Genomic DNA, 27762 nt, shown 5'->3' with positions numbered 1-27762 from the left:
GTGCAGGTTAGGTGAATTGGCCACGCTAAATTGCCCGTAGTGTTAGGTGAAGGGATAAATGTAGGGGAATGGAGTCTGGGTGGGTGCGCTTCGGTGGATCGGTGTGGACTTGTTGGGCTGAAGGGCCTGTGTGGAAAGGGTAACTCCTTTTCGTGGGTGGCACAGTGGTTAGCACTGCTGCCTCACAGTGCCAGAGACCCGGGTTCAATTCCCGCCTCAGGCGACTGACTGTGTGGAGTTTGCACATTCTCCCCGTGTCTGTGTGGGTTTCCTCTGGGTGCTCCAGTTTCCTCCCACAGTCCAAAGATGTGCAGGTCAGGTGAATTGGCCATGCTAAATTGCCCGTAGTGTTAGGTAAGGGGTAGATGTAGGGGTATGGGTGGGTTGCACTTCGGCGGGGCGGTGTGGACTTGTTGGGCCGAAGGGCCTGTTTCCACACTGTAAGTAATCTAATCTAAATTGGAGAAAGGCAATTATGATGGTATTAGGCAAGAACTTTCAAAAGCTGATTGGGGGCAGATGTTCGCAGGTAAAGGGATGGCTGGAAAATGGGAAGCCTTCAGAAATGAGATAACGAGAATCCAGAGAAAGCATATTCCTGTTAGGATGAAAGGAAAGGCTGGTAGGTATAGGGAATGCTGGATGACTAAAGAAATTGAAGGTTTGGTTAAGAAAAAGAAGGAAGCATATGTAAGGCATAGACCGGATAGATTGAGTGAATCCTTAGAAGAGTATAAAGGAAGTAAGAGTATACCTCAGAGGGAAATCAGGAGGGCAAAAAGGGGACATGAGATAGCTTTGGCAAATAGAATTAAGGAGAATCCAAAGAGTTTTTACAAATACATAAAGGACAAAAGGGTAATTAGGGAGAGGATAGGGCCCCTCAAAGATCAGCAAGGCCTTAGTGTAGAGCCGCAGGAGATGGGGGAGATACTGAATGAATATTTTGCATCAGAATGTACTGTGGAAAGGGATACGGAAGATATAGACTGTCGGGAAATAGATGATGACATCTTGCAAAATGTCCATATTACAGAGGAGGAAGTGTTGGATGTCTTGAAATGGGTAAAGGTAGATAAATCCCCAGGACCTGATCAGGTGTACCTGAGAACTCTGTGGGAAGCTAGAGAAGTGATTGTTGGGCCTCTTGCTGAGATATTTGTATCATTGATAGTCACAGGTGAGGTGCCAGAAGACTGGAGGTTGGTTAATGTGATGCCACTGTCTAAGAAGTGTGGTAAGGACAAGCCAGGGAACTATAGACAAGTGAGTCTGAAGTCAGTGGTGGACAAGTTGTTGGAGGGAATCCTGAGGGACAAGATTTACATGTATTTGGAAAGGCAAGGACTGATTAGGGATAGTCAACATGGCTTTGTGCATGGGAAATCATATCTCACAAACTTGATTCAGTTATCTGAGCACGTAACAAAGAGGATTGATGAGGGCAGAGTGGTAGATGTGATCTATATGGACTTCAGTAAGGCATTCGACAAGGTTCCCCATGGGAGACTGATTAGCAAGGTTGATTTCACGGAATACAGGGAGAACTAGCCATTTGGATAAAGAACTGGCTCAAAGGTAGAAGACAGAGGGTGGTGGTGGAGGGTTGTTTTTCAGACTGGAGGCCTGTGTCCAGTGGAGTGCCACAAGGATCGGTGCTGGGTCCTCTACTTTTTGTCATTTACATAAATGATTTGGGTGCGAGCATAAGAAGTACAGCTAGTAAGTTTACAGATGACACCAAATTTGGAGGTGTAGTGGACAGCGAAGAGGGTTACCTCAGATTACAACGGGATCTTGACCAGATGGGCCAATGGGCTGAGAAGTGGCAGATGGAGTTTAATTCAGATAAATGCGAGGTGCTACATTTTGGGAAAGCAAATCTTAGCAGGACTTATACACTTAATGGTAAAGACCTAGGGAATATTGCTGACTAAAGAGACCTTGGAGTGCAGGTTCATAGCTCCTTGAAAGTGGAGTCACAGGTAGATAGGATAGTGAAGAAGGTGTTTGGTATGCTTTCCTTTATTGGTCAGAGTATTGAGTACAGGAGTTGGGAGGTCATGTTACGGCTATACAGGATATTGGTTAGGCCACTGTTGAAATATTGCGTGCAATTCTGGTCTCCTTCCAATTGGAAGAATGTTGTGAAACTTGAAAGGGTTCAGAAAAGATTTACAAGGATGTTGCCAGGGTTGGAGGATTTGAGCTATAGGGAGAGGCTGAACAGGCTGGGGCTGTTTTCCCTGGTGCATTGGAGGCTGTGGGGTGACCTTATAGAAGTTTACAAAATGATGAGGAGCATGGATAGGATAAATAGACAAAGTCTTTTCCCTGGAGTCGGGGAGTCCAGAACGAGAGGGCATAGGTTTAGGGTGAGAGGGGAAAGATATAAAAGAGACCAACGGGGCAACTGTTTCACACAGAGGGTGGTACATGTATTGAATGAGCTGCCAGAGGAAGTGTTGGAAGCTGGTACAATTGCAACATTGAAGAGGCATTTGGATGGGTATATGAATAGGAAGGGGTTGGAGGGATATGGGCTGGTTGCTGGCAGGTGGGACTAGATTGGGTTGGGATGTCTGGTCGGCATGGATGGGTTGGACTGAAGGGTCTGTTTCCGTGCTGTATATCTCTATGACTCTGATCCTCCGGGCTATTCATTAATTTATATTAATCATGTACTAACCACAATGTACTCTCAATGTATTTCTGCACTCCATTTGGTCCTATTGATCCCACTATCATGTTGTTCACCTATTGTGCAATAGTTTTGATGATCTTTTATCCCCCTACATTTCTTTTCATTTGTGTAGTTGCTCAATATTTTCTCTCTTCTTTCTGACATCCTTCTGGTTAAGTTTCAATTGAACCTCTTTTCATGTTATTTCCATTCTCTCTCCTCTTTTTATACAACTGCCTCTTTGGCCAAGCTTCCTGACATCTCTCTTTCCTTGTGTGGCACTGTGCCAACGTTTGGCTGATAATTAAACCAAGAAGTGCTTTGGACTGATTTACTGTGTGAAAGCTGCTATATAAATGCAAGCTGCCATTGTTACTGTCCAAATTTGCTTGAAAAATCTGATAGAACAGATATTTTGGACCCCTATTTAAGGGAAATTTCCAAAATGTATCATACTAAAAGCAGCCTTGTGATCTCTTGTTTACATAAAAAAATACACATTTTAAATTTGAGCAACAACATTTAAAGAACATTAGTGAAATTTTATATTCTGCCCAACATATTGGATAGTGCTGTTGTTATTAACAATATCTTAGCCCAGTTGATTAAACTAAAAGGATCCTCCTTTAAAGTTTCCTTACCTGGATTTAAAAGCTATCCAGTACTTGCTAATTTCTCTTCCTTTCCAAGTCAACAGTTTTATCCTCACAGTGAAATCTCCCATTTAAATGAACTTAATAAGCATGGACTGCCTGATGTGACATGACATTTTTGCTTCTTCCGCCAGTCATGCTAAAACTGGGCAGTTTCATCACCCCACCCCCTGCACGTTATCTCAGCAAAGACTCTTTAAAAACATGGTTACAGTCCAACAGAGTTTACATCGATCAGCCATTCCAAAATGTGCATTATCCAGACAGAGAGGACAAGGATGAAAGAGAGGAAGAAAAAATAAAAGACGGATAAAAATTGTCAGGTTATTGATGATGGTAATAACTGCACTCACTGGGCTCCAACCATTTGAGCTGTAAACCTTAGCAGACAGGGGAGATCAGTGGAGATATGTGGCGAGCAGACAACATGAAGAAGTATGAATCTCAGCCCTCTACCTGGCAGAATTATTGGGTTCATCGAAGGAAGATTAACTGTTTCAATATGTTAAACGCCTGAGGCTACAACAGGGAGGAACCATCAGTGGAAAGAGGCATTGCTTTTGGAATCTTTCTGTTTCTCCTCTCCTGTGCAGGATATCTTTCACAGAGGTACTGAGAGACAGCTAACTGCTTCCCCTCAATAATACTGACTTGAGGAGAGTGCCCAGTTAATGCTGTGGAGAGCTGAGTCAAAACAACATCACAACATTGTCTAATGGTTTGCTCTGTGTCATTGCATAGATTTGCCCATGCTAAGCTCAGACAGTGATTGGCTCATGCTACATTGACTCTTCAAACACCCTTCCAGAATGATTCAGGGATAGTTAACCCTTTCAATACAAAGTTGATATGCTGTCCAATTGTAAAATACATTTTAATATACATTTTCCGATATTGAAACAGGTAAATTATCTCCGAGCCAGGAAGGTGAAGATAATTTTGCCTTTGCATTTCTTCCTCCAATTTATTTTCATTTGCTTTAGCTCCCTACTGTTCTTCTTGTGGAAAGCTGTTTTTTTATTTCTCACCTGCAATTCCCCACCTTGAAACTATAAGCAATAAAATTGTCCGTTTATCCTGGATAGCTGTTCTAGTGATCATGAGCTGTAGGAAGAAAGCTCTTTTGCTTAATTAAAGTGTACAACAGTGGCATAAAATTGTGTATGTTATATACTCAATCTCCAAAACTCCATAGAGTTTCATTCAACTGTACAGATAAAAGCAGGCCATTGGATCCAACTATGTCCACATGGCTGTCCCCATGGGAACTACCTGCTATATTTTTTCACCTCAACCTGTCAGCATAAACGTTTTTTTTGTGTGTGTTTCTCAAGCCTCATCTTTAAAGTTCCTTTCCCAAGCTGAGAAGTGTAGCAGCTCAACAGCTTGATCCTGTGAGACTAGGAAGACCCATGGGTCTGACTCCTGGTTGGTGCCAACATAAGGTAATAGACATGAGCTAAGCTAGAAACAGTGCACTAACCTTAGTATCCTGAATTAGAGCAAGGATAATCAGAAGAATTTATGTTCCTGATCACTGATCAGTAACCCATAATTGAAACATGAAAATATGGAGGTTTGGACAGTATTATTCAAGGCTGCAATATAGTTCCCTCATCAAATACTTTATCAACAGGCACTATGAAGACCTATCTTTTGAAGACTTACTTGGAAACTTCAACAAAGTTTTGGAAAGTGCCGGATGCTAGTGGAAAAACAACCTCAGAATGGAAAGATTAACTAAACATTTATAACAACCACAAGATTTTTTTTGTATATTCTTTCATGAGATATAAATGTCACTGGAAAGGCCAGTATTTGTTGTCCATTCCTAATTACCCTTCAGAGGTGGTATTGAGCTGCCTTCTTGAACTGCTGCAATCCATGTGATGTAGATATATCCACAGTGCTCTTAGGAAGGGAGTTCCAAGATGCTAATTGAGTGACAGTGAATGATAAGTAAGATATTTTCAAATCCTGATAGTGTGTACCTTAGAGTGGAATTTGCAGGTGGTGGTTGCCTGTGTGTGCTGCTGTAGTTGTTAAGGCTGTGCGTTATAAGCTGCTGTCAAAGAAAGGAGAAAATGAAGACTGCAGATGCTGGAGATCAGAGCTGAAAATGTGTTGCTGGAAAAGCGCAGAAAGTCAGGCAGCATCCAAGGAGCAGGAAAATCGACATTTCGGGCATAAGCCCTTCTTCAGGAATGAGGAAAGTGTGTCTAGCAGGCTAAGATAAAAGGTAGGGAGGAGAGACTTGGGGGAGGGGCGTTGGAAATGCGATAGGTGGAAGGAGGTCAAGGTGAGGGTGAACACCTCTGGGACACCCGGACCAACCAACCCAACCACCCCGTAGCTCAATACTTCAACTCCCCCTCCCACTCCGCCAAGGACATGCAGGTTCTTGGACTCCTCCATCGCCAAACCATAGCAACACGACGGTTGGAGGAAGAGCACCTCATCTTCCGCCTAGGAACCCGCCAACCACAAGGGATGAACTCAGATTTCTCCAGTTTCCTCATTTCCCCTCCCTCCACCTTGTCTCAGACAAATCCCTCGAACTCAGCACCGCCTTCCTAACCTGCAATCTTCTTCCTGACCTCTCCGCCCCCACCCCACTCCGGCCTATCACCCTCACGTAGAAGAGCACTTCCCAGTGGAGTGAACGGATTAGATACAGCAAGGGAAAGAGAAAGAAATAAAAGATGACATGTTGTTGACATTGCTAAGTTTTGTTATTGTGTTTAGTTATTGCCAAATAATGTTCTCTTACTAAATACCATTCTATTACTAAATACTATTCTATTTACATGGATTTGTTTGGAGCTTTATGTGAAAGATTTTCAGAAGTCAGGTACATGGCATATTCATAGTGCTTCACACAGAAATGCCTGATCTTGTATTTTCCTTTCTGCTTATGTAGTTGTTTTATGTTTCTATTTGTTTTTTTCTTAAAATGAAATTAGATTTGGAACAATTGCAGAAACATTGCATGACTGTCAACATTGAAAATGTAAATTTATGATCAGACCCATTCTGTTCTAAGCACCTTTTAATTGGAAAGAAAACCTATTTACTCTTGAGAGCCATTGATTTTATTTTGTTCAGGTTGAGTGTCTGACACATGGAAAAACCCATTATGATGCTTAAGAGTCTCCAAACCAAGCTCGTGAAAAATCCACACATCCAATAAAGACAACCAACATGCCCTTCTTACATTAGATATATTCTGTTTAGCCAAACCAAAAAAATTAAATACAGCTTGACAAGAGCCAAGACTTTAGAACTTCTATGTGTTCATAAGGACAGTGTAATTAGATTAGCCTGCTTAACACATACAACTTACGAGTACAGTCAGCTCACGAGAACTATCCAATCTATTATTATTACATAAAAGCAAAATCTATTATTGTATTAGCTTTCAGTGTTATTCCCTCCAGAATTGTAATCCTGAAACTCTCTCTTTCAGAAATCAGTCAAAACTTAACTACTTTGTTAGTTGGTCAACATTAACAACAAATGCAGAACCAAGGTAGATAGACAAATATAAATATAGATCAACTGACTGATGGAACTCTCTTGCAGGACTGAACTTCTGTTCTGGGAATTCTTGAACTCCTATTCTTTCCTGGAAGATCTTGGCCATTCTACCTGTCCAGCTGCCAGCAATGAATCAGACAGATTGGTCAATCAACAACTGTATCCAAGAATACTGTTGACCTGTCAGAAGCATTACATTAAGTCTGTCATAGACAAATTCAATTCCAAACATAGCAACACTAGGAACAGCATCAGGCCATTCAGCCCTTTAATCTTACTATACTATTTATCTGTGGTTTGATCTGCACCTCAATTTGATTTTCATCTATTTCAGTAGAGGTGGAAGGAGTGAATGTGTGAGCTGGTGGATGGGGTGCCAATCAAATGGACTGTTTTTTCTTTGAGTTGTGAGCTCTCCATGCTGGAGCTTCAGCTTCAGATCAAGTAGACAGTGTTCCATCATACTCCTGACTTGTGCTTTGCAGGTGGTGGACAGGCTTTAAGAAGCCAGGAGCTTAAGCTATCATGGGACTCCAGTCTTTGACCTCTACAGTGTTTGTGATGTGTGTGTTTATGTACCTTTTGTGATGGTAGATTGATAGCTGTTTATTTAACTTTCTATATTTATTTAACATTTTAAAAAAGAGAGCACCCACAGGCTTGGTCTAACCGATTCGTCCTCAAAGATCTATAGTCATCCTGCCATCTTTAATTGATGGGTCTTCTGGGGTTAGCCTATTAAATGACCACCTGTTTAAGATGGTATAGTTGGGAAACCCCATAAATGATTAATTACCATGTTTAAAGCAGAATGGATAAGGTTCTTCCTAGAGCCAACGGTAAGGATTCCAAACAAATAAAAACTGAAAGTGCTGGGAAAACTCAGCAAATCTTGCAGACTCTGTGGATGGAGTAACAGAGTGAATGATTCAAGTAAGTAATTGGACTCAAAAAGTTATTTTTTTTCTGACAACAGGAGCTGCCAGACCTGTTAAGTTTCTCCACCAACGTCCTGTTTTTATTTCAGATTTGCAGCACTCAAATTATTTTGATTTCATTTTATGATTTAATGTAACATTCTTCACTTCATTGGTGCCTTTTTAAAACAGTAGATGGTTAAAACTCCAGAGAATATAGTAAATGCAAATGCTATAGAAGTACACATTGGTAGCATGTAGGTTTAGTACAAAGCATATTATCGTGTATAAAGCCCGTCACATATGCCAGAGGCTAGTATGGCATCTTTTGCTACAAAGGCAAGTGAAAGATTATTCTATTCTGAAGTGACAGCACCACTAGTATTACCCGCCTGTTAAACTATTGGATAACTTCAATGTAACTCTGTTGAAGTCTCATCAATCAGAATTGATTTGGGGCATTTACACACAATTCATAAGTAATAAATGAATTTGCAATCTGATACACTCTTTGTGATCATAAATTCTACTCTTAAAATTTCTCAGTGTTAAATGTTTTCCCAAGGTAAATCTTCAGGGAAGAAAACTCAGGCTGGTATAATTTTGATGGATTTAAAAGGTTATTTTATTTGCTTTCCAATTTCTAATCCGTTCATACTCATCTCTTTCTGTCGCCAAATAGCCTGAAAATGTATATTAATATCAGGTTTGGCATCTATAACAAAGCAGCATGTGTGTAAATAGCTTGCAATGTACTTGCCTGTGATGGGAGCAGCATCCAGATTCAATTTGCCTTGCTTAACTGCAGGTAGAGTGCACCTGATTGTGTAATTAATGAGATATTGTTTTGCTTTATGAGTCAGAATAGTGTGGTGTAGAGATTGTATTCTTGCATATGTTGTCTGATGTGTCTATGAATGACATTTTTCTGCACTGTCATAATAAACTTCCTTTATTTTTTCAGATCTGTCTGGATAATGTGGATAGCCGATGCACCTTAACCCATATAAAACCCTGAGGTCCCTCATATCCTGTTTGTATCAGAAGTGTATTCCATTGCCAAGTTGGAACATAGAGAAAGAAGGAGGCCATTCACCCTCAAGCCTTTCTGACCATTCAGTTTGAGCATAACTGAACTGAATTGCAAGTCCATTTACCTCCCTTTGTTCTGTAATCTACAATATCCTTCCCCAATAGAGATCTGACACAGAGCAGAACTGTATTGATATCCATTGAATGAAAAATAACATCAAATAAAATTAAAATGAATGTTGCCAACCTAAAATCTGTAAAAGGTACATAGACACATAGGGAATAGGAGCAGGAGTAGGCCATTTAGTCTTTGGAATCGGCACTGTCATTCAACATGATCATGGCAGATCATCCAACTCCGTATCCTATTCCTGCTTTCTCTCCATACCCTTTAATTGTTTTAGCCCTAAGAACTATATCCAACTCCTTCTTGAAAACAATAAATGTGTTGGCCTCAACTGCTTTCTGTTTGAGAATTCACAGACTCATCGTTCTCTGGAGGAAAAAAAGTTGTCTTTACCTCAATCTTAAATGGAACACCTTGTATCCTTAGAGTTTGACCCCCAGTTCTGGAGTGTCTGATCACGAGGAACATCCTTCATATGTTTACCCTGTCCAGTCCTATTGGAACTTTATAGGTTTCTAAGAAATTCCATTTCTCAAAACTCCAGTGAATATAGTCCTAACCAATCCAGTCTCTCTTCATACATCAGTCCTGCTACCCCAGGGCTCGGTCTGGTAGACCTTTGTTGCATTCCCTCCCCATCCTTCCTCAGATAAGAACACCAAAACTGCACAAAATTTCAGGAATGATTTCACCTCAGCCAATACAATTGTAGCAAGACAACCCTCTGCCTGTGCTCATATCCTTGCTCTATGAAAGAAAACAGACACCTTCTTGTTCACCTGCTGTACCTGTATGCTTACTTTCAGCATGTTTTCATAAAAGGCTGTAGCTACCCATCATCATTGACAGTGCTCTAAACTGAGTTAAGTGATTGTGGTTTTCATAATATAATATTGGTGCAGGAGTAGGCTATTCTGCCCTTCAAGCCTGGTCTGTCATTCAATATAATCATGATTGATCAGCCAACTCAGTACCCTGTTCCTGCTTTCTTCCCATATCCTTAGATTCCTTTAGTCCTAAGAACCATACCTAACGCCTTCACGAAAACATTCAATGTCTTGGCCTCAACGGTTTCCTGTGGCAGAGAATTCCACAGGCTCACCACTCTCTGAGTAAAAGAAATTCTCCTCACCTCTGTCCGAAAAGATCTATCCCTCATTGTTTGACTGTGACCTCTTGTTCTGGAGTCCTCAGTCATTGAGAATATTCTTCTTGCATCTACACCTGTCTAATCCTGTTAGAGTTTTATCACTTTCTTTGAGACCCCTCCTGATGCTTCTCAACTGTAGTGAATATAATTCTAACTGGTGCAGCCTTTCCCTTTACCTCAATCCTGCCATCCCAGTAATCATTCGAGAATATCTTCTTGCACTCCCTTAATAGCCAGAATATCCTTCCTCGGATATTGGGATTAAAACTGCACACAATGCTCCAGATGTGGTCTTACCATTGCCCTGTACAGTTGAAACAAGGTATCCCTGCTTCTGTACTCGTAAACTCTTACGATGAAGACCATTTCCAATTAAAGTTAAAAAGGCACCAGGACTGGATAGGATACAGAGGTATTGACCATTACTTTCTAATCCTCTTTAGAGATGAACATGGTGTCAGAGAAATCTGACACAATCATACTTTTATTCAAGAATGTGTATGAGGATGAACCCAATAATTACAGACCAGTCAGTTTCATGTCTGTGGTTAGAAAACATTTAGAAATAATGACCTGAGGCAAAGTTAAGACTCACTTCAACAAGTATGGATTCAATAAGGGGGGTCTGGCAGGGAATTGTACAGGCAAACTATGTCTAAATAATTTATTTGTAAAGATAAAAATATTTTGCTACCAGATTGGTGCAATTTTGAGCTCTGCAAACCTGACTGAGGGAAATGTGGTCTGCAGCATCAAAATTTCATTCCCGAGGCAATGGAATTTATTGGAACCGGAGAGGGATCGGGTGTCCTGGGAACAGTTAAGAGGTTCCCGGGTGTGGAGGTGGACTAGGTGGGAGGATTTTTTTTTCAAAGGAATCATATGAAAGTTAAAGCACAAAAGAGGCCCCATCCCTCATCCCTTCCACTCACCCCAGATCGCAAATGTGCTAAAGCTTACAACCTTATATGTCCAGTTACCCATCCCACCATAGTCCCTCACACATTCTGCACCAACCTATGCTCCTCTAACCACCCAACTGGCTCCTTCTACCCTCCATACCACTGTATTTGTAGTGTACTGGAAGCAGAGAGAAACCAATGAGGAACATACATGAAAACAATCCCAGAACCAGCAGCAACCTCCAATAGGTGCCGATTAGCCTCTATTTGAAGCCGTCGTAGCTGAGGGTCTGCTCAGGATGCAGAGGAGCTATAGACAACCCAGAGACCTCAATGCTATGTCCTCCAGGTGAGCAGGTGGATGGCTGTCCTCTCACCATGTCTGTCAAGGTAACAGCTTTTAAATTTTTTTAATGCAACCAGTTGCTTCCAAAGATCCACTGAGAACTATACAGCCAGGCTGTCATGGAAACAGTTGATAGGCCTCTGAAGATGAGGCTCTGATTCTTACATTAGACTGAGTGAGGAGGAGCCTTGCTGTCCAGTCCAGACAGAATGTGCCACATATCCATGTGTTCTGCCATCTGTACAACTGGAAAGGCAAAGAGGGGCTTTGTTGGACACTGAAGAGCTGGGAGAATGGTAACAGTCTTCTGAGGAGAAAACTGAGGACATTGAAAAGAAGGAACATCACCTTTGGCATGAGGCAGCAGTACAGCATTGTATATAACAAACCAGATTGGACTTAATTGATACTCACTTGCCAGAGATATGAGACGGATAGAATGACCATTCAAAGATGTAAATTTGCTATCGCTTAATAGACAATTTCCAGAAGAAAATGCAGCTTGTTTTTTTCTGTTTGTCTTTCTTGCATTTATCCTGCTTACAATAAAAGTTAATGTTTTCAGCTGTTTGGAGGCTTTCCAAAATGTAATTCCCCCACATTGAACAACAGAAGGCTGTTATGCTACTCTGAGGTAAGGGAAAAGGAAGGTCTCCCTTGAGCAGAGTTCAAAGATATTACTGTAATTAGGACAGGTATCCAGTTTAGTGTGATTCTTGTTGGTGCCTAGACAGGTGATGAAATAAAGTAATAATATATTACTGGAAATTAGCTTCTAATGATAAGGTAAAGCCTAGTCTTACCAAACCACAGGGCTGCTCTGTCATTACAGAGGTGCAACTGGTGGTGGTTTAACTTGAGGGTCACTAAACTTCAGGCAAGGGGAGAGATTGAGAAAGAGAATCTTTCGTGGTCACCTCAGCCAATGCAGGAAATGAGCCTGCTCTATTGGCATCACAAACCGGCCATCCAACCAATGGAGATAACCAATCCCTGTTAGCTTCTATTTCCAAAGTGAGTAATTCACGCCACCTATATGCACTCAGAAGCAAGTCTTTTTCATTTCTCTCTCACTATGTGTACTGTGAAGGCCTATGCCTGTTGGTAACAACTGTCCTGGTGCACAGCTGGACTTTAAATATGGCACTGGAATCAGGAATATCGGAAAATCCCACCATAGAACAGTGCACGATAATGAGCACACAGCACCATAGAGACAAGCCCTAAATAGAGCAAGTGAGACTTGAATCTGTACCTTCTGACCAAGAGATCAGGATATTAACATTGTGGCACAAGAGCCCCACTGCAGCACTGCAGATATTTTTTAATCAACATGTTCAGAGATGTTGTCACACACCTAAGAAGCTGGTGGAATTTGAACTGGAGCCTTCTGGCCCAGAGTTCGGTACACTACCACTGCATCACAAACGGCTACATAGAAAAGGTATGTAAGCTTTAACAAAGGTGCAGAAAATGTGCCAGGAATAGTTGCAGAGATGACGGACTTGGGGTAGGAGACCTGATTGCAGAAGCTGGGGTTGCCTTTCTTTGAGAAGACAGGGTTGATAGGGGATTTGATACACATGTCCAAAATCATGAAGGTCTCTGCGCAAAGTGGATAGGAAGAGTCTAATCCCATTGATGGGATGTTCAAGAAACAGAGCACATCAATTTAAAGTGATTGTCAAAGATTACATGGAAAAAAAATCTAAGTACAGAGCGAGTGGTTGGTAAGGGGAATGCACTTCCTGAGAATGTGAAGGAGGCAGATTCAGTTGTGATTTTCAAGAGGGATTTTTAGAAGTCCCTGAAGAAATAAAAATTGTGAGGCAAAAGGGGAAGGATGGGCAAATGGGACTAGCTTAACACATTTTTTTTTGGATAGCTGACACACAGTTGATGGGCCGAATGGCTTCCTTTTGTGCTTTAATCACTCTATGATTTTCATGTGTAGTGATCCTCCAGTGTGGTACTGAGAGAGTGTAGCACTATTGCAGGAGCTATATTTTGGATGAGACATTAAACAAAAAGATGATCAGAGGATTAGATAGGGTAGACAGTGAAAGTCTTTTTCCTAGGATGATCCGTCAGCTTGTACGAGGGGACATAACTACAAATTGAGGGGTGACAGATTTAAGACAGATGTCAGAGACAGGTTCTTTACTTAGGGAGTCACATTAGGGAGTCAACTCAGCCACATTAGGGAGATTTAAACAATCCTTGGGCAAATGGATTGTTTAATGGATGATGGGATAGTGTAGGGGGACAAGCTGAGAATAGTTCACAGGTCGAAGGGCCTGTTCTGTGCTGTATTGTTCTATAATTAGATTAGATTCTATTCCCTACAGGGTGGAAACAGGCCCTTTGGTCCACCAAGTCCACACCGACCCTCCAAAGAGGGTCACCCAAACCCCTTTCCCGCTGCCTAATACACCTAACATTATGGGCAACTTAGCATGGCCAATTCACCTAACCTGCACATCTTTGGACTGCAGGAGGAAACTCCACATAGACAGTTGCCTGAGGTTGGAATCAAACCTGGGACCCTGATGCTGTGAGGCAGCAGTGCTAACCACTGAGCCACCATGCCACCCCTATATTCTATGTGCTAAAACCCTTCCTACTCTTTTAGGTACCTTTTAGAGAGTAATATTTCGAAGAACAGGAGATTCCTCTCCTATGCCCTGTCCAATCAGTAGCCTTTAACAAACGTCACTAAAATCAGGTTCTGAGGAAGGGCCACTGGATCCAAAACATTAACTTTTTTTCTCTCCACAGATCCTGCCAGACCTGCTGACCTTTACCAGCAATTTCTATTTTTGTTCTTGGTACTGAAATCAGGTTCACTGGTATTGCTCTATGTGAGATCTTGCCTGGTGCAAATTGGGTGCTGTGTTTACTTCAAAAGTACTTAATTGGTTGAAAAACACTTTCAGACATCCTGATGTTGTGAAAGGCAATATATAAATGCAAGGTTTTCGATCTTTTTCGACTTTGCATTCTAATTAGTCTAAGTAACAAATATAGGAAAGCTATTAAACCAGTGTAGTATTTTAAATACTTTTTAAAAAAAGTTTTCCAACAAATGGAGTTTGTTGGTGTCTTATATATTTAATAACAATAATATAATAACCGATGATTGCAATATAAATTTTGGGCAGTCATAAAATTATTTTGTCCTTCAGGAGTAATGATCGAATACCCGACCTTCATGTTTGTGTATGACAGTATTAATAATAATCTGCAAAATTAACAAATGGATTTACTATTATCTGTACTGAGCATTTAGACTTGCATGCACATTGTAGAAGAGAAACAGTTCAATTAATGCAATTGGTTTAAATCTGTGTTTCTGCTCCCCACAAACTTCCTCCCACCTCACTTCATCTTCCTCTATGCTTCCATTCCTTTCTCTTTAATGTACAGATCTAAATTCTCCTTAAAACATCCTCCTTACCCCACTTCATACAACAGAGAATTCCACTTTCTAATGTCTATCTGATTGACCAGCAGTTCCACCTTTGTTTCTTGAATTTATTAGTGGCCACTTTATATTTATGGCTTCTAGTGTTGGGCTTCCTAGAATTTGAAACTGCTTTTCGGTATGTACCCCATCTACCTTGTATATCATTTTAAAAACCTCTATTTGGTCACCTCTCAGTCTTCTCTGTTCCCTCATTGTTGAGAGATATAACTGCTCTGTTGTTGCATCTTCTTCACAAAGATTCTATTGCACTCCTTTCGGTATAGTAAGCACCCATTTTCCTCCAGTGCTTTTTTAATGCAAGGTAGCCATACTGCCAACTCTGGTTAGGTAGGCAAGAATGTGGAATTTCTTATAAATCCTCAAGAGGGTGTGCTTCAACAGGGAAGGAAGATAAATACCCCTTTTGGTCTCTTGTTTAAGTTCGTTCAACTTTTCTCTTACCCGCCCTCAACCCTCCTAACTTGACGACATAGCTGAATTGGTGAGCAAGGAAGAAGAAATGTAAATTGCAGAGGAACGTGCCACTTAGAGATAAATCCAACTTAGCAAACCATGTTGGTTTATAAACAGCTTACTGTCAGGCTAATATACTTAGTTAGAAAGTCCAATCATGCTGGATTAGGATGAACTCAGGATCTGAATTACTCCAACCTGCTGAATCCAGAAATAAAAACCTGAGCAGATTAGGCTGTACCTGTCCAATAACATTAATAGTATGTAATATCAAAAGCATGCTTTGTTTGATTCGTCCAGAGACAAGGCCATTTTCTTGTATCATGTCAAATGCTGAGGTTGAGTATAAGAAAGCTCCTAATCTGCAAAGACCTCCAAATATAACAATTACATCTACATTTCATTGGTAAGTCCATATTTGGAACATTGAAAGAAACTGTGAGTACCCCATCATAGAAAGACATGGAAATCGAAGAGAGTATACGACATAAGTACATGAGGATAAACTGCAGAATGGAAACCACAGTTATGAGAAGAGTGGAAAACAGCAAGAGCAATTTGGATTCATATAGCAACTTTAGCACACTAAAACATTCCAAGCCAACTCACAGAAGTGACTACTAAAAATTTTTAGGGAAGGAATTCCAGATCCTAGTGTCCAAGTAGCTGAAGGCTTGACTGACAATGGCAGAGCATTGAAGAAGCAGGGACAAGAGGTGGTGAGAGTGGACAGTTAAGCAGCTGACCAGATTTGGAGGAGCACAGAGGTCTTTGGAGGGCTGTAGGGCTGGAAGAAATGGAGTGGGGTTGAGGCCACAGTCAAATTTGGAAACAAGAATGACAATTTTATAACTGAGACTTTGTCTGTTTGTGAATCCGTGTGGGTCAGAGAGCACAGGGGTAAAGCAGACTGACTTCGTTCATGTTTTCCATCTTTCTTTCCAGTTTTAGGTTTTGCTTCTTCTCCTGTACAAGAACATGAAGAAACTGGCTCTTCTCTTAGAAGTGTTGTGGAAAGAATAGATCAATTTGAATACACTTTCCATCACAACATTGCTTGTCTTTAAAAACAAATAATGGCCACCCACACAAGGTACCTTTGCTAGTTATCCATGCCTTTATTGCTTGAAATACTAAATATCCATTATTCATCTGTAATTTTTCACGTACAAACTTGTAGGAAATGTTTCATGTAATGAATCAAGTAAGCCAATTTCAATTATAATGTGAATGACTGGACTGAGTGACCAATATTACAAATTGATCATTTTCATTAAAAATGCATTATATGTAGAAACACTGATGAAAGTAGGAAATGAATGAATGAAGTGAGTGGATATTTACTACACTCCATTACCTATAAAATTAATTTTCTGTGAATCTGGATGAAAGGATGAAGTGATTTAGTGTAGAAAGTAATTAAGATTAAGAAGACAAGTCAAAATTAGGAAAACATACTTGCATTTATAGAGCACCTTTCATTCCCTCCTGCAGCGCTACACTGAGGCATGATGCTGGATTTTACATATGAGGTGTGGGACTTGAACTCACAATCGTCAACTGAAGAGATATGATTCCAAACACTGAACCAAGTTAACATATAAAGCCTGCCTCTGAAGTGTCAATCAATCAATCTCAAAATCATTTATGAAGAAATGATTAAAAATCCATCATGTGACAAAAAGAGTTTTGATGGCATAATCAGCTCAAGCCTATTTCCACTAAGAGAGAAGCAGGCAAAACCCCTTACATGGATGATTATTTGACCATGGAATATTTTGTCACAGGGAAAACTCGAAGCTGACATTTTTAATCTCAAATCTTTTAAGAAGAGGGTGGATAATTATTTGAAGCAAAGGAAATTAATGAGCCATGTGAAGCAAGCAGTGAATTATTTTTGGATTACTTTGGTATTGAGCTCTCACAAATATGATGGGTTTAACGATCTCCTTTTATGCTGTTCTCAGTGGTTGTGCAACAACTTAGTCAGGTACAATATGTGAATTCTTCTGCCAGGAGCACATATTGGGTGTGGAGGTCAGTGTGCCCCACAGGATTTCATGTCTGTCAATTTTAATTGCCCAAATTCCATGTTGGGAACACAAATTCAAAACATTTAACAAGTCTAGACATTCAAATTGATTATCTCTTTGGTAGTCTGGATGTACTGACTTTTGAAATAGAATTTTAATGTGTTATGCCAGGAAAAGTTGCAATCTAAAATGTCTGTGACTACGCTCCTTCTAACTCGAGGCTTTATATATAAAAAAAGACAGTGAGATTCTTGAGACATTGATAAATGTATTGTTGAGAGGTTCAGGACTACATATTGAAGACCAAACTCTGGAACTCCTTCTTTGACGGCACTGCAGGAGTACCATCACCATACAAATTTCAACTGTTCAAGAAGGCAACTCACTATCACCTTCTCAAAGAGAATTAGAGATGGGCAATAAATGCCAGCAATGGCCACATCCCATGAATGACTAGTTATGTGGAAATTCAATGGAATTCACTTCCTTTCTGAGTGCTGAGCCTAATGGCAGATAATTCTAAATAAATTCTAATCTCCAAATGTGTGTCTTTTTCACAAAAGCTTTTCCTTCTTGAAATCAGATGCATTTGTTTTCATGGCTCTGAAGATATTCTTGTGTTTCTTTGACTCTGATTGAATAACAATTAGGGTTCTTGTTTATCTGAATCATAGACAAACTCATTAACAAAAAAAAATCATGTCATTATAATGGCAGATTTCAAGCCTTTCTTACAACTGAGAAGAATTTTGTGTTTGTTCAGCTGTGATCTTTAAACTTTTGATGAAGGAATTCAGTGATAATTAATACAATAAATTTTTACCTTGTATTTTGGGCATCTATATGTATTTGCATTGGCATCAACTGTACAAAGGCTACTATCTATACATTGCTATATCCAGATGGATAGGCTTGGCAATGAGTTACAAGCAATAATTCAATCAATAAAATGTCAGGGACCATGAGATCACAGCTCAAGTGGATTATGAATGTCAGCAAGACCCCTCAATTGAATTATTGCCATAAAGGCATTGACAGACATTTGTTACTCTTTGTACTATATATTTTGTGGTTTATTTTATCTCGGACTGTCCCCTTTTCAGTTGTCTCATGATTTTACAGCCAGCACTTTGAGCATGGTGGAGCAACATAACATAAATTTAAAGGGTAATAAAGATTACAGTGACAGATGACCAGAAAGTATAGAGTACATGATATGATATAATTCATGCTATATTTGAAACAGCTTTTGATTATTTAGACATTCTATTTCCAATTCTTCCACTGAGCTGTTAAATGGTCACTAAATATTACAAACATGCTAAATGTACAAAACAAAATGAGAATCATATTTTTCAATATAGCAAAATAAAATCAACAGATCAGTGTTGACTAAACATTTTACTTTGGAAAAGTATAGCATGGAAAGTGTTACAATTATTAGTACAATCATATTTTCATTCGATTATGTTTAATAAAGCTTCAAATATATCATTTTACTTGTGCCAGCTACCTCGTTTCCTGACTTGAATCAATTGAATACTGATTGTGTTATCTCTGACTCAAAATGATAATTATTTGAAATGTCAAACTGTAGATGTCCTTACTTTCTCAACTATTCCATCTTCCTACAGCTCTCCTTCAACAGCAGAGTATTAGCTATGACTCTTGCTCCATCTGCATCTGAGTCAGAAGGTTGTGGATCCATAGTCCGCTCCAGAGACCTGGCCACAAAATCTAGGCTAATAGTACAGGGCACAGTGTGAGAGTGCAGCATCATTGGAGGCATCAATTTTCAGATCAAATGTGAAACCAAGGCCTTGTCTGCTCTCTCTGTGGGATGTAAAAGATCCCACACAATTTTGAAATAAGAGCAAGGAACTCATCATGATACTTGCCTAATATCTATCCCTGAACCTGAAACAGATGGGCTGAGTTTTCCCACTTTTAGAGTAAGTGTTATTTTTGGAGAGTTTCAAGGTAAGTGTCTCATTATGGCTAAGAGTAATTTTTCTCTTGCTGCCTTCTGTCGCTCACGTCATTGTGCATCCAAGCTTTACAGTGCTCATTTGGTGGGCATGCTTGCTGCTGCCAGGACTTTGTGTCATTCACGCCGTTGGTGCATATTTAGAACTCAGTTGCTCAATACTTGCTATGCTGCAAACCAGGAACTGACTTTCACACTCTGGTGCTTGACCACATTGGAAAGGACACACCCCAGAAAGGGAAACTGGCAGCCTGTTTTAGTGACTGGGATCTGGGGGTGCAAGTGGATGAGGAGGTGGAGAGAATGGCCTGCCCCTTTCCTGCAAAATGGCAAAGCAGACCACACCACCTGACACAGCTAGCCTACACCTGGATTGTGGCCTGGACCCAGATGATGTCCTGGATTAATGTCATCAATGTAGATCAAAGGAAATGCCCAGCAATGCCCAGAAATGCTCAAGTCAATGATCTTCTGCATTCTGCAAGAGTAAATACTGCTGTCTTCTCTCTGATACCTCACACTCCTTCTAAGTCTGCCACTGCACACAGATCTTATCAAGGCTAATAGTCTGTAGCTTTCACTACTGTATGCAGCATCTCCATTAAATGGCTCTGAGCTCCGTACTCACTCATTTGGAACTCACCTCCACCATTCCATTTGCTTTCACCTCACTCAATCCTTACTGCTTTCTGATTGCAAAACAAAATGTCCCATATTTAAGCAGATAGAGCCAAGAGGAATGGCAGGAAAGCCAATATTCATGTCTTTAGCCTATATGAGATATAGATCCTTGCAGTGGCTGGAGAGGACTATGAATCATATGGCAAAAGTGAGAACTGCAGATGCTGGAAATCAGCGTGTAGATTAGAGTGGTGCTGGAAAAGCACAGCAGGTCAGGAAACATCCGAGGAGCAGGAAAATCAACATTTCGGGCAAAAGATTTTCCTGCTCCTCAGATGCTGCCTGACCTGCTGTGTTTTTCCAGCACCTCCAGGCAATGCGATAAGCTTCATTGAGCTGTGCTGTTCTGCAAACCCATTACCAACAGTGTTAACTGATTCTTAGGATGCTCAAGCTCCCACCCCTTTGTGCAATTAATGTTCTCTCTTTCCTTTTCTCAAGGCACCAGCAACACTCACACATCCTCTGCCACACATAGTCCAGTTGCTCCTCCCCCTTGAGGAAGAGACCACAGACACTTCAAAGGATGCACTGGCAAGGCTTTCTCCTGCCCCCTCCACCAGTTCCTACTTTCACCTCGGTGCATTCTTGATTTAACCTAGATTTGGGACTGCAGTTTGGTGAGCACATTGTGTTACATCCCTATATCTGGTCAACGAAAAGATGCCCCAGATTGCTGGTGCTCAGAGGAATGCTAGATGCCAGGCACCTGCTGAAGCCCCAGGGAGAAGATGATCTCATGTTGATGACTTTTAATAACTTTGTACAAATGCAAACTCAGACACAAGCAGACTTGTCAGAGATACTCAGCAGATTAGATCAAAGGTTCAAGGAGTCCACCAACACAAGAAGGTAAGAACATAAGAAGTAACAGCAGGAATAAACCATTCGGCCCCTCAAACCTGCTCCACCATTTAATGAGACCATAGCTGAAATAATGCAAGGAAATCTGGATGCTGGAAATTTGAATCAAATGCATCAGAAAACAAAGGTGGTGGAAAATTCAGGCAGGCCTGACAGGATCTGTAGAAAGAGAAAGAGAAACAGGGTAATCGTTTTGAGTCCAGTCACCCTTTGTCAGGCCTGAAAGCTGCTGGGAAAGGGTGGTCTTTATGCAAATGACATGGGGAGGAGGAAGGAAAGGAGTGAATAGAATGCATGGAGACAGTGCTGAAAGAGAGAGGGGAAAAATAAAAGAGAGACAAACAAAGAGATTGCTGATGATAAGTGTAGAGAGAGGTAACTGCTAAGTAGGGTACTAATGAGAAGTGAAAATAGTTGAAAATTAGCTGTTTGTACATGACAGGTCCTGCGATTGTGAGGGTAATAACTATAGAGGAGGGTGTTCATGTTCTAAAGTTGTTAAGAATGTTGAGTCCTGAGGGCTGTAAGGTACCTGGATGAAGTGTTGTTCCTCCAGCTTGCACAGAGCATCACTAGAGCACTGCAGCAGGCCTGAAATAGAATTGTTGACATGTGAACACTGTAGTATGTTGAAGTGACAGGCAACCGGAAGCTTGGGGTCACTTTTGTGCACTTTCATGGGTGTTTTGCGAAGCAGTCACCCAGTCTGTATTTTGTCTCTGTGGTGTGGAAGTGACCATATCTTGAGTTACAACACTACAGATATAATTGAATGTAGTGCAGGTAAATCTTTACCTGGAAGGTGTGATTGGAGCCTTGGATAGTGAGAAGGCAAGTGAACAAGTGCTGCATCTTCTGCAATTGCATGTGAAGGTGCCATGAGGGGGTGAGGAGGTGTCAGGAACGGATCAGGATGCTCTAGGGGGAATGGTCTCTGCAAAATGTTGACAATGGAGGAGAGGGGAATATGTGATGGCAATGCAGATGGCAGAAATAGCAGTTTATGGTCCTTTGCATGTGGAGGCTTACGGTGTGGAATATGAGAACCCTATTATTGTTGAAGGAGGGGGGGAAAGGGGTGAGGGAATATGTGTAGGAAATGGGTCAGGCATGGCTGAGGGCTCTGTCAATCATGATGGTGGGGAAAGACAGACCATAACAAACAGGAAGAGGAGTAGCCATTTACCCCCTTGAACGTACTCCACTATTCAATAGGATCATGGCTGTTCCAGCTTCCTCACATCTGCATTTCCTGTGTTCCTTGGTTGAGGGAAAAGGTGGACATCTCTGAAGTCCCCCTGCAGAAGAATAGTTGCATCATCATCAGAAAGTTGCAACAGAGAAACTGAGAGAATGGAATGCACTCCTTACAGTATGAGGATGTAAAGTCAAAGTAAATATGGGAATTGGTGGATTTATAATGAAGATCAGTTGATTATGGCTATCAGTGGCCAACCTATCCCCAGAAATGGAAACAGAGATGTCAAGGAAGGGAAGGGAGAAGTTAAAAAGATTGCAGGTCTATATGATTGACATTGGCCATAATCAGCAGGGAACCCAACACCAAACACTGTGGTATGCCACTGGACACATGCTTCCAGTCACAAAAATACCCTTCATCACCACCCATTGCGTCCTGCTCCTTAGCCAAATTTGTATCCAAATTGTTACTTGCCTTGGATCTCCTGAGCCCTTAGCTTCTTAAACAGTCTGCCATGTGAGACCTTGTGAAAAGCTTAACTGAAGTCCATCGCGACTACATCAACTACACTACTCTTATCTGCATACCTAGTCAGCTCCTCACAAAATGTAATCAGTCCATTTAGTTTAGTCTTTGAAAAGCTTTTGTCCTTTCTGGTCTTAGGACCAACAGCCTTTGTTTTAAGCCCGATCCCTATTTCCCAGAACTGGAATATATTCTCTGGTGAAAAGCCTCAGATTAAAGCGATAACCCTCCATCACTAACTTATTTCCATGTGTTTGTCTCACATTAGCTAACCTTTCCTCATTTATGTGCAGCTCCTTTCTCTCCCATCCACTGCCAAGAATCCAGATGGTGCCAATTTCTGAAACGAAAGTCAGAGCAGGTATCCAGCAGCTGACTGCATGCTTCTCTGGTCATCCATTTTAAGGTCTATTCACCAATATCTTATTGCACACTCCATGAGCAGTTAGCAACTCTACAGCAGTCAATACAAACAAAACACCAGCCTCATCACACTGTCAAAACCGACCTGAGACTATCTCATACTACACTTCACTTACCACTGCACTTTGGAGCGCATCAGCAGCTTAGATTGTAAAACCAATCCTGCCCCACAGAGACATGGATCACCTAATCATTAAGTTGGCTAAGGAGAAAGTGACATCCACCAGTAGGTACAATCAAGGTTGGATGTGGTTCGCTCAGTTGGCTGGATCTAACCTATGATGTGTTCCCTGGGACATACACTGAGACAAACATAGACTGTGCCTGGAGGGCCATCGAATTGGTGAAAAACGCTCTTTGGTCTGCCCAAAACCTGTTGGTTTTCCAGAACAAGGAGCTGACCCGTACTGAGTGTTGCAGATTGGCACATTCCAAGGTTTAGGATTACATGCTGAGGGATGCCCTAAAGCTTGGGGCAGCTGCTGCCAAAGTGCAGTGGGGCAAGACCACTGCCTGAGGTCCTTCTGCGAAAGTTAAATGGAGGTCTGTTCAGTTATTGGACCCTCCTAATGCCTGAAATGCACATGTAAATTGTCTTTTTCAAGTAAGAGACACCTTTGGTTTGTTTGGCTAGAGTCAAATACATTGTTTGTTTCCTTATGAATTTTATGAATTATACTTTATTCATAAAATATTCATAAATATACATATTTTATGAATAAAGTATATTTTTGGAATAAAAGGACATTGGCTGTGTGCGAGATAAGTGGCTGTCCAGCCCCATCTACGGCACTTTTTATTTCCCTTCCCAGGAACAAAGACACGGAGGAGTCAGTCCAAAACTTTTCATTCAACTTTGCAAAGTCGGGTGCTGTTCCCAAAGGTACACACACACAAGCATAGTAATCTCCACACATTATATACATGTATATGTGGGCTGGGTTTACTACTGCTGCCTTGACCAACGAGTGCTCGGATTCCGCACTGTTTTCCTTTTTTGGGTTCTGGTGCCTGGGATTCTTTTATCATTCACTTGGCCAATCAGTGTTTGAGCTTCCCGTTCTTCCCTTATATGGATGATGTTGTACAACTGTGGTTAAGGGCGGCCTCTCAACTATCGAGGAAAGCTGTTACAACTGTTTCATTCATATAAACGTGGGGGAGGTCCGGCAACAGTTTCGAGTGTCTGCTTGTGTTTACTATGAGGTAGAAAAGACTAAAAGGCAGCTAACCGTTTAAAAATTACACTACCCCCTACAAATCCCCCGTGTCTTTTCTTACGGCCTGTAATTTTTCAACCGTAAGTTTCTTCTCCAGGGCATTTAATAACTCCCGAGCTTGTTCCTCAAACTGCCCTTCTCTAATACTACCCCCGCCCAAGAGGGATTCACGTTGTTCCATCTCGAGATTTATTCGTTCAACCTGCCCATAGGGAACATCTTTCTTAGTAAGGGCGGTTTCGATCAGTCGTTGAGTTAATCCCCGGACACAGGGAATAACGCAACACCCAAGGGCAGTGAGTACCCCTGCCACCACTATACATGAGACAAGAAAGGGAACGACCACCCCCGTCCATTTACCGAACCAAGCTTCCAACCAGTCCGTGAGGCCAGAGTCAATGCCCGAGTTTTCGGCCAGTTCGTCCGCCAATGTGGTGAGTCCATCCAGGGCGCGGGTGATGGACCCATCAGGGGCTGTGTTGTTGGGGATGAAAGTGCAGCACTGAGTGCCTATCATGACGCAAACACCCCCCTTCTCTGCCAACATCATGTCTAAGGCCAACCTATTTTCCCACGCCATCCTACTAGTGGCGTCCAGTTGTTCTGCTATTCCTTTCACTGCATCCCGGGTATAATTAATGAACCTCTGCTGATTGTAGTAAATATAATTAATCCAATCCACATTCTTATTGATGGTCACCCACCAGAACAGTGACGACTCAAAACCCGCCGCTATCTGGTTCCTCGCCTTGTATTCGTCAGGAACACCCCTGGGGACCCCTATGGCATCTAAATATATGTTATCATCGAAAGAGGTCTCCAAAGCTCTCTCCGTTCTTCCACTAGAACGGGGTCGCTCTTGTTTTTCGAATACCAGGGTGAATGGGATGGCCAATTGAACGATTGCACAAGTGCCCGTCCATTTTTGGGGCAGGGTCGGTCGCAGAACCCTCCCACCACAGTACCACCAGAGGTCTGCCCTAGGTACATGAATGTGGGAGTAATTCCCGCCCCCGGTAGTTTCATTGACCAGCCGGATTGATCCGCTGCACTTGTCAAATGTCCCCACATCGTCGTCCCACTGTAGTCCCGTCCGAGAGACGCAGGCCTGGTGCGTACCCATTACCCCTGAGAATGATGGCGGGCGGGGCGCCCCCTCAGACCTGACGGGGGGAAACTTCAAACTCAAGGGTCGACAAGTGGGGTCGTTCCAGGCCTCTCGGTCCTGGTACAGCCTTATCATGCAGTCCATGGCTCGTGGGTGTTTCTCCCATCCCAGCGGGAATGGGACCACCTGAGGGTTAGGGCGGGCACTCGTGCATGCGTAGCAATCACTCTTTTTTATGCTCCTCACAGTATATTTGACCCATTCCATCCAGGCATTCGCCTCCCTGTATCCCGTTTCTATTTCAAAGGTCTTTTCCAAATCCGTCACCTCAATTATTCTAATCTTTTCCTGCTTATCAGTGGTGGATGAGCCCCCAGACTCAGCTTCAATGACCGTGATATACGTGCAGCACAGCTGCATCCCCCCCCATCCTGCCTGGCCCCCAACTCTAATACCCAGTATTGTTCTATTAAGTCTCGCCTCGTTCTTTTCCAAGTTCTTTATGGTCAGATAGAGCGGATTGCACTGATTCTGCCCACAATCCCGTCCAGGGGTGATGGGATCACGGACAACTGACACCATAGCCTGGACCCCGGGGGCTGGAGGCCTACTTAGGCCTTCCCTACCATACAATTGTAATACTAACGTCTGACCCTGGAATCCCCTTTCTCTCTCTAGATTCTGCTTAGTTTGATTCAGTTGACTTTTAGTCCTACAGGGCACCAACTCACATAGGTCTAAGCTAAGTGTCTGTGTTGATTGGTTGGCAAGCACGGAGATGGTGAACCACTGACGGTCCTCTGCTTGTTTTAACCAGAGGCCAAATTGGGTAACACGCACACTATGACCCAGCCCAAGGACAATGGCATAGCAAGTTAACAATACGATTGACCGCATTTTGTCGCGACACCCGTAGCCCGAGGGCACAGTTCCTTTAGACTCGCCAAAGTCCGATTAGTTCGTTCTCAGAGTCTCTGTTCCTTAGATGCCTTTGTCAGAGAGGTTCGTTCATCCTCCGTCGGTTGTGGCACTGGTCCCTTGACTCGAGTGTAATGTGTCCAGCCCTTTTCGGCCGTACGGACAGCCGTTTCGGTCGTCAAAAGTACCAGGAAGGGACCGTCCCAAGTTGGTTCGAGGGTACGCTGCTTCCAGCTTTTAATCAGGACCCACTGACCCGGCTTGACGGTGTGCACCGCAAACTCGAGGGGCGGCGTCTGTGCCAAAAGTCCCTGTTGGCGTAAACGAGATAGAGCAGACCCCAGAGCCACCACATATTTTTGCACAAACATATCCCGAGACTCAAATACAGGAGGTTCCCCCTTCGGCCCATGGAACGGGAGGCCAAATAACATTTCGAAAGGGGAGACGCCCAAATCCCGCCTTGGCTGGGTGCGAATTTGCAACAGGGCAAGGGGTAGGCATTTGGTCCAAGGCAGGCCGATTTCACTAGTGAGCTTGGTTAGCTGCTTTTTGATGGTCTGGTTCATTCTTTCGACCTTGCCCGAGGAGGAGGGATGCCAGGGGGTGTGCAAATCCCAGTCAATCCCCATTGCTTGCACTACATTCTGGAGGACGGTCGAGGTGAAGTGGCTCCCCTGGTCAGAGTCAATAGCGCGGGGTAGCCCAAATCGTGGGATGATTTGCTCGAGTAGAATCTTGCTAACCTGAGTTGCCGTTGCCGTGGTAGTGGGGAAAGCTTCCACCCATCCTGTCAGGTGATCTACCACTACTAATAGATACTTCAGGTGACCTATGGGGGGGAGCTCAGTGTAATCTACCTGAACATACTCAAACGGCCTATAGGCCGGACTCCTACCCCCTTGTCTTGCATGCTGCCGCAGCCCCCTTTTGTTTATCTTTTGACATGTTATGCAATCTCCTGTGACCTGCTTGGCTACCGTGTACAGACCAGGGTGAGCATATCGGCGCAGGAAGGCATCACACAGTGCCTGGGCGCCCCAGTGACCCCCTTGGTGTAAACGGGCAATAATGTCCCGCGTCAACGGTCGATTTAGTAGCTGGCGGCCATCGGGTAAGGTCCACTTGCCTTCCCTATCCTTTGTACCCCCCAGAGACGCGAGAAGAGTTTCTTCTTTGTCAGTAAACGTGGGCACTTCGGTAATTTCGGATATCTGTGGAATCCTTACCAGGCAGTTTATTACTTCCTTCCCCATCCCAGCCAATTTTGCCTGTTCATCTGCCAATTGATTCCCCAGGGTTTCTATTTTATCGTCTTTCTGGTGTCCTTTCACATGTACTACAGCAATCTCTTGTGGCAGCAACAAATCCTCCAAGATCATGGCTACTAGTTCCTCGTGGACCAACTCCTTTCCTCTACTATTTATCATTCCCCTTTCTTTCCAGATCTTCCCAAAGGTGTGTACTACCCCAAAGGCATACTTAGAGTCAGTGTAAATTGTCCCGGCTATTCCC

Source organism: Chiloscyllium punctatum, chromosome 5, assembly GCF_047496795.1.
Source record: "Chiloscyllium punctatum isolate Juve2018m chromosome 5, sChiPun1.3, whole genome shotgun sequence".
NCBI lineage: Eukaryota > Metazoa > Chordata > Chondrichthyes > Orectolobiformes > Hemiscylliidae > Chiloscyllium > Chiloscyllium punctatum.
This window is presented reverse-complemented; position numbering follows the sequence as displayed.